This window comes from Nasonia vitripennis, chromosome 5 (genome assembly GCF_009193385.2).
Source record: "Nasonia vitripennis strain AsymCx chromosome 5, Nvit_psr_1.1, whole genome shotgun sequence".
In the NCBI taxonomy this organism is placed as follows: Eukaryota; Metazoa; Arthropoda; class Insecta; order Hymenoptera; family Pteromalidae; genus Nasonia; species Nasonia vitripennis.
The window spans coordinates 14,806,184-14,814,676 of NC_045761.1; the positions used below are offsets into that span (position 1 = coordinate 14,806,184).

General features: G+C 33.4%; 1 non-coding gene across 1 annotated transcript; it reads right to left on the reverse strand.

Moving 5' to 3' along the window:
• Positions 1 to 1,124: 1,124 nt before the first annotated feature.
• Positions 1,125 to 1,279, reverse strand: LOC116417844. The gene has a single exon (XR_004228080.1). It is a non-coding gene; the product is annotated as a 5.8S ribosomal RNA (ribosomal RNA).
• Between the last annotated feature and the right edge of the window lie 7,214 nt (positions 1,280 to 8,493).

Sequence of the window (8,493 nt, forward strand, 5' to 3'; positions counted from 1 at the left end):
ACCGCCCTCGAATTATTTCAACACCAAAAGCCACGGAGCGAACTACCTAGACCTCGTCATCGGCCACCCTGTACACCTAGGTACCGCCCTCGAATTATTTCTACACCTAGACACCAAAAACCACGGTGCGAACTACCTAGACCTCGCCATCGGCCGCCCTGTACACCTAGATGCCGTCCTCGTATGATTTATTTATCTAAACACCAAAAATCACGGAGCGCACCACCTAGACGTCGTCATCAGCTACCCTATTTATCTAGACACCTTCCTTGAAAGATTTTTACACCAAAACACCGAATACTACGGAGCACACATTTATAATTCAAGCAGAGGAGCAGACAATGTAGGCTCAATAGCTTGTGCGGCCAACTTCACAGTCTAACCACTCGGTCAAACTGCACGCAGCTAACTTAACGGTCTTACCACTTTTTGGGCTGAAGAAAAATTAAGCAAGTGATTTCAGCATTTTTGTTCACCTGCATACTTGTTTATTATGTTAAAGCTGGTTTATTGCTGATATTTTGGTTTAAAATCATAGTTTGGCATACCAGTATAAACATTTATCAAAATTAGCTGGTTACATGAATGATAAATAATTTATTTCCTTAATTGAAAATTCGAGAGACCAATATAGAAGTAAATAGTGTCACGGGCGCCGCGGCGTCGTCTGCTTCTCAAACTCGCCTTCGTGGCGCTCCCGCGCCACTTGATATGAAATATTATATATCTCTCTTTTTTCTTTTATGCGAACGAACACGTGCAAAAGTCAGCGAGAGCTTGATACACGAGAACAACAGATCTCGTCGGTCCGCCCGGCGCAACACCACAAAATAATATTGCGGTGCGCGCAAGAGCTCCGGGACTCGACGGACGTCACTCTCGCGCCTTATACGCGTTCGAGTGCTTCGTGCTTTGCACATACGCACGCAAGCACGATGTGCGTGTGCGTGCGCCGTCGTCGCTGCGTTCAAAAGAAAAACACCATTATTTCGAACGACGCCGCAAACAAAGCGCGTTATCACTCGTTAAAGCGAAACGCGCCTCGGCGACGAACGCTCAGGCTATCGCTTGAAAGAGAGAGAGAAGACTCAGCACCAACAAGCAGTCTGGTTTTTTTTGTTGAACGACCCTCAGCCAGGCGTGGTCCGGGAATCGTATCCGAGGACCGCAATGTGCGTTCGAAATGTCGATGTTCATGTGTCCTGCAGTTCACAAGTTGACGCGCAATTAGCTGCGTTCTTCATCGACCCACGAGCCAAGTGATCCACCGTTCAGGGTAATCAATTGTAAAATTTTTACCCCGATGAAATAATAAAATTTCAACGAGTCAAACTTGTTTTTTGTTAGAAATCCTTGACGAGCCGGGATCCGAAAATCCCGAACTACACAGGGGGTGACGAAACTCGAGGCTCCGTCGGCCTTACTCGCACGCAAGCGCGCGAGTTCGGCGTTGCGCCGGAAAACTGCTGACACCGCTTTTATAAAAGCTTGCGCGCGCGGTGTGTTGTGTCTCTCTATTAATTTTCGTTCGATTCTCCCCGTTTATAATTTTATCTATCTCTCACACAAGTTTTTCTTTCACGTCTTTCGTACGCGTGTTTGCAATTGATTGTCCATCGCCCGTAACTAAACAGCTTAAAGAGATGCTCCAGCACGCGTCTGCCAGTGCATCCCGATGCGACAATCCACGCGACGACGGCTACGGCCTGAAGGGCCGCCTGCCGGCGCTACTTATTTCTCGTGAGTGAGAAAGAAAGATAAACAAAGCAGAGAAAGAGAAACCACCTTGCGGCACTTTTACGCAGCACAACTGCTCTCGGCAAAAAATACGCTTTCGAACAAAATTTACATGTATCTTAAAAAAAAAAAAAACTTTTAACCAAAGTAAAGAAGTTAGGCGAGTTTGATGTTATTGCATAGTATTATGCATGTCAATAAAATAATGTAACATATAATTAATATTATAATTTTTTGTTTACTATGAAATTACTGATTAAAAAACAACTGAGATCTATCAAAGGAGGCAATTTTGTTTAGGATGATATTACAGATTAAAAAACAAGTGAGATCAATAAAAAAGTCAAGTTTCTAATCATATTATTTTATTATTCATAATACAGCCAACAAAAAATCATTGTGTTAAATTGGGGATTAAGTCGAATGATTGCTAATTTAAACTTATGTAATATATTGATCAATTACAAACAACTCTCAAGATACTACGTAACTTGCCATGCCCGTTTCATTTTATTCATGGTGATGCTATCTAATTGTAAGTGAAATTTTGTGCAAATTTTATTTGTTCACACATAGTTATAAAATAATTTTTTTAATGTAATGATATATATATCTCATATAGATTACTAATTGTAATTAAACAAAATAGCATTGAATACGTAATATATTTTCCATATGTAAAAAAAAATTTTTAGAAATTACACACTCATGAAAATTTTATTAATTTTGAAAAATACGTTTTATTTAGCAATTTAAAAAGTCTTTGTAAAAAGTTAATAACTTTAATAAATTTGGTATCACGTTGTAACGTACAAAAATAAAATTGTCATTGTTCACCTATGGATAAAATGAAACGGGCATGGCAAGTTACGTAGTATCTTGAGAGTTGTTTGTAATTGATCAATATATTACATAAGTTTAAATTAGCAATCATTCGACTTAATCCCCAATTTAACACAATGATTTTTTGTTGGCTGTATTATGAATAATAAAATAATATGATTAGAAACTTGACTTTTTTATTGATCTCACTTGTTTTTTAATCTGTAATTTCATCCTAAACAAAATTGCCTCCTTTGATAGATCTCAGTTGTTTTTTAATCAGTAATTTCATAGTAAACAAAAAATTATAATATTAATTATATGTTACATTATTTTATTGACATGCATAATACTATGCAATAACATCAAACTCGCCTAACTTCTTTACTTTGGTTAAAAGTTTTTTTTTTAGAGATCTCATGTCTTTTTAGCAAACTTATTGAAGTACATTAAATTTGTTCCAAAAATAGAATATAAATATTTTTAGCACCCTTTGGCCATTGTTTTTTGGTGACATTGTTATCACTTATGTGAAACCACTGATTATTTTGTCGTAACATATTAGTATAATGACCCTGAGAAATATTACCATGGTGGAATATCCCACTTACCACCTTATACTTTTTACTATTTATATCAACCTTAGCTAATGGTATTGCATTTATTTTAAAATTATTTATTTTTACAATACCTTTATCATCAGTCCGATCAAATAACATCAATTGTAAAATTACTAATGTATTACTTATTACATAATCAACTTTTTTAATCTTTTTTAACTGACAGCCGTTATCACAATAATTATCAATATCTTGCCAATTGCCAATATTATAATCTATGATTTCTTGTAATGTACAAACTCGAAAATCCGGTAAAAAAAGATTAACGATATAATTAGATGTATTACTATGATGTCTTTCATCGCATCCCGGACATCTAATTGTTTCGATTAGTTGGTTGTTGAGAATATTTTGTAATATAAGTGACTTATTGCATAGACTTAACAAAAATTCTGCCACATCTTGCTGCGTGTCTGTTTGAAATTCTTCCCCAGCAAACTCTCTTAATGATTGAACATCGACATTAGTTTTATTAATATATTGTTGAAATACTAATTTGACAGTGTCTGTGTGGCGATGTTGTAATAAAATTCTTCTAATAGTTATTGAATGAAATAAGCTTTGCGCACAGGCATTGGCGTAGCAAGAAACTCCATCATTGTTTGGTAAACCACAAATATCCGAAGTACTATCGAAAATATGATTTAAATTACTTTCAGCTTCTGTTAACAATATATTTTTATTCATACACCATCGCGTATCATACACTTTTGAACTTTGAATTTGTTTGCGATCCTGTGGAATATCAAAGCTATTTAAATCTGGTCGATATTTTTTTCGTAATCTATTATACTCAAGAATAGCTGTCATGTCTGCAGTACAACACGAGGGATCAAAGTTAATAAGATGCAAACCTTCTAAAGTAGTTACTCTTGAAGCTGCAACGTATGTTTGACCATTACTAAATACATTGTTTCCTACTTCAACGACGGCATTTTTCAAGCTTAACCCTTGACTTTTATGAATTGTTATTCCATAACTATTACAAATTGGAAATTGTTCTCGAGTAATAGATATTTTATCCATAATAATGAATTTATATTCTAATCGAGGTATTTCATGTTCTTTTCCGGACTGCAATACAATGCGTATACTTGTAATCTCCGTAGATCTATCTTTAGAAAGAGAAACTACAGAGCCGATCGTTCCATTTACTAACCCAATAGAAACATCAATGTTCCTTCTTATCATAACTTTAGAACCAATTTTAATTGTAATTACACGATCAATACCACAAAAATTGTCTTCATCATCGTTTAATAATTTCAAGACTTTTTTTTTGTAGATTTTTCTCACATTTGTATGAATCTTTAGCAACAAGATTAATTTCTTCTGAATCAATGGTAAGCATCATTGCTTCATTAATAGCATTGCACATTTTTTTTGTAGGTAACAAGCACACGGTATCAACTGGTAATTTTTGTAGATAACTACATAATTCTTGAATATTCTTTGAATAATCATCACTTGTAAAATTAATTTTTCTTGTTTTTAATATATTTATATCAGAATTAGTCATAAAACCTAATCTAATACGCGAGAGAATTTCTGAGTATGCTTTGTCATTTTTTTGTCTCATATTAATTGTTAATTCATCATATTCGAATAACTCCCACAAATTAAAAGTAATCATCGATTTGATATACTTATCAATTTGTTTTTTGTTCATTCCAACAAATACAAAATCTTCGCGAACTGGAGGAAGCTGCAGCAGATCACCAAAAACAAGAACGTTAATTTTTCCAAACCATCCACCCTCAGTATCAGATGTATCGAATATCTCAGTCAAACGCAAATGAATGTACATGAAAGTAATATTCGATACCATCGATATTTCATCTATAATAATTAAATCAACATTCTGCAATGTCTGTCTTATTTGTTTTAAAGCTGCTCCAGATAATTCTTTATACTCAGCTGTGCCGCCGTGTTCGATTGGAAGTTGTAATAATCGGTGAATTGTAAGTCCTTGGATATTATATGCAGCAATTCCAGTAGGAGCTGTAACGGCTGTATCTTTACAACGGTATATTTTATTCCATGAAACTAAATTTTCAATGACAAAACTTTTGCCCGTTCCTCCAGGACCGCTTACAAACATTCTTAGTATTTTACTATTTGATTGCATAACTGAAGTTATTTTATTGAAAACTCTTAGCTGATCTTTATTAAATTTCGCAATAGAGTTTTGTAGATCTTGTTTACTCACAATAGCTTTTTCTACAACAGCTTGAAAATCATTCATAGCATTTTCTACTTCAATCGGTACACAACCATCAGGTATATCAGCGGAATTTTTGGGCGTATCTACTACACTTTGTTCTAATTGATTCTGAATCAATTTATTCATATTACCCATGGCTTCTTGCATAATTGTACACTTATCATGATATTTCATCGCTTGTGTTAGCTCATGCTGTTGTTTTTGAAAAGATTCACAATATGTTGCGTCAGAACCTTTTAATTCATCTAGATCCCTCCAAGGTTTAAATAATAATAACAAAGCATGGTAGTAAGCTTCTGGCTGATTATTGGGATTGAACTGATAGTGATTTATTAAATAAGGTGTCTTGCGTTTTTTACAGTACAAACCATTTGACATTTCATAATACTCCGCCTTGTAAATTGGTTTTTTCTTTGAAATCTCAAACCACTTAGCAAAATCATGCAAACATAATGAATCTAATTCCTTTGGTCTGTTAGGATAATGATTATCTATAAAAGAATCATAAAATAAATCTGTTGAATCTTCTGGAAGATTTTTTATTTCATTAAATGGTTTTAGTTTTCTACCCCTTATAATATTAACATTCAACCATTTAACAATTGTGTCTGGGTCAGTACTATGCAAAGGATGTCCTAACAAAACATCAGCGGCTTCAATAGCTCCACATTCTCTATGTTGTAAGGCACGTATAGCAAAAGCCCAAAGACGGTTATACAACGGTTTATTTGATTGTATATCTGCAAAATCTAAATTGCTCTTTTCACCTTTTGTTCCATATTTGCTTACGTATTTGGTCAACAAATAAGATGATTCTCCAATATATTGAGCATCATTATTTCCTTCTCAAATGAGTAAAAGAGCAGGCATATAATCATTAATGTTCTGTTCATCTTTTGTTCGAGGTAAATCGTAAAATCGAGATTTATTTCTCAATTTATTCCGATTTGAAATAGCGACAGATACGTCTCTTAATATTATTGTATCGGTTGCGGGTCGAGGAAATCCGAAACGACAAACACTTGTAAATCCTATTTTTGTCGTTTTCTTGCGCATACAATAATTATTGTGTTTGTGCTGTTGATAGGCCAAGACGCGACGATGGAGTTCTGGCGAAATCTGTTTATCTGGAATGTGACATGTTATATGTTTTAAGATAAACTCTTGCACTTCTTCATTTGAACTTGTACCGTAAATTGGAGCATTTTGGATCCAAAATAAACAATGATAATGGGGTAATCCTCTACCTTGGTATTCACGGACCCAGTAATAATGTATAACTTTTCCAATTGGATTTGACTTAGATAGTATATAAGCTAACACAGCTTTAAATTTATTTTGGAAATATCTAGCAGTTGATACTGGATCTGCAGCTATTAATTGTGAAATAGAACGACTATCACTCCACCCATTGACTTGTTTTATGTATTCCGCTAGTGCAGACCACATCCACTCTCCGGGGCTGAAAGTGATAAAAAAAGTAGCAGGTCCATACTCACGTGCCATACACCTCAATTCATTACGAACTTTTTTCCAATACGATTCAGTACCTGGCAAACGAGAGAAAATGGTGTCTAAATTACCATCTAGTTTATTTTCATTCAACATTTGCAAAAATTGTTTGACCGTGTATTTATACCTTGGATTGATAATATTAAGCATTTGAAATATTCCAGCATTTATTTGTCTCAGTGTATTATTGTAAAGTGAAAAAAATAAATATTGAATATTCAATCTAAATTGCGAATGTTTCGACGCTAGTCTACTTTTAATATAATCAAAATCTCTTAAAATAGGCTTTCTTTCAGCATGTTGACCCCATTTTCCGTAAGGATACAGATCAGGAAAACATTTGAGATCTAAATCTTTGCCTCTGTTATCTAAAGCATTAGCAGAAACTTGCAACATTTGGTATAATGCTGTATCTGATTCATTTTTTTTTTATCATGCAAAGGGTAAATGGTGTAGTGGTCATAAAAAGAATCAGTTTGAGATTTTTGAGTTAGTTATGGACGTATTGGTGGTTGATTTGGTAATAAATCACTTTCAGATACTAATTCTTCTAGTGAATTTTCGTGGTTTATTTCATATTCTAGTTGCTCGTGTAGTTTATCTAATAATATTTGGGGATTTGATGGAAGTTCGATTTGTTTATAAATAGAATTATTTTGCTTTAGCCAATGCAGAGCTTTCCATACTTTCTTTATATCAATATAATCTTCCCAAATTTTCTTCGCTTTTGATGGATGAGTCCTTACCAAAATATATAATTCATGATCTACATTTATGGGATCGGTATCAGGACATATCTTTTTCAAAGTCTCTTCTAGTGGTAACGGTAAATGAAATGTTCTACCAATGACTTTATCAATTTTTACATAATGAGGAACATTTTTATTCATAACTGTATTCATTTTTGTAATTGTTTGAAAAGCCTTAGCTCTTTGTATTAAGATCTTTTCTATCATATTGAGACTTTTGATTTCTTCTGGAACTTCTTTAACTAAAAGGTTATTTAAAACGAAATTTGACGGCATTATATTTTTCCTCAAATTTGTTAAACAAGGTCTGCAAATAGTATTTTGTGTAATATCATGCAATTTCTTAAGTTTTTGAAAAATATTTTCACATTGTATACCGAGTAATTCAAAAGCAATATTATTTTCATTATTCACGTCATAATGTTGAATGTCTCTCGCACAAAATAATCTTTCGCATGAAATACAAGAGATCGTAGGTGGATCTGTGACTATTTTCGTATATTCTTTGATACCAATGGAAAATTTTTCTTTCAATTCTGATTCATTTAAACTTACTTGATTTAAGTTTTTAAAACTTTTTGTAGGTATACCGAACTTCTTTGATTTTTCAATGATGTCTCTTAATAGCAGTACATTTGCATCACATAAAGCATTTTCTATGTTTAAAATAACAGTATACAAATGTTTTAATTCATAAAGTAATCTTTTTATCGTTCGCAAATAAGGATAATGAAAAGATAAAACTTGTAATTTTAAAAATTTTGAACTGCATAATAGCGGTTTATCATAACAAATATTTGGATGACCAAGTTTATCAGCATTATGCGAT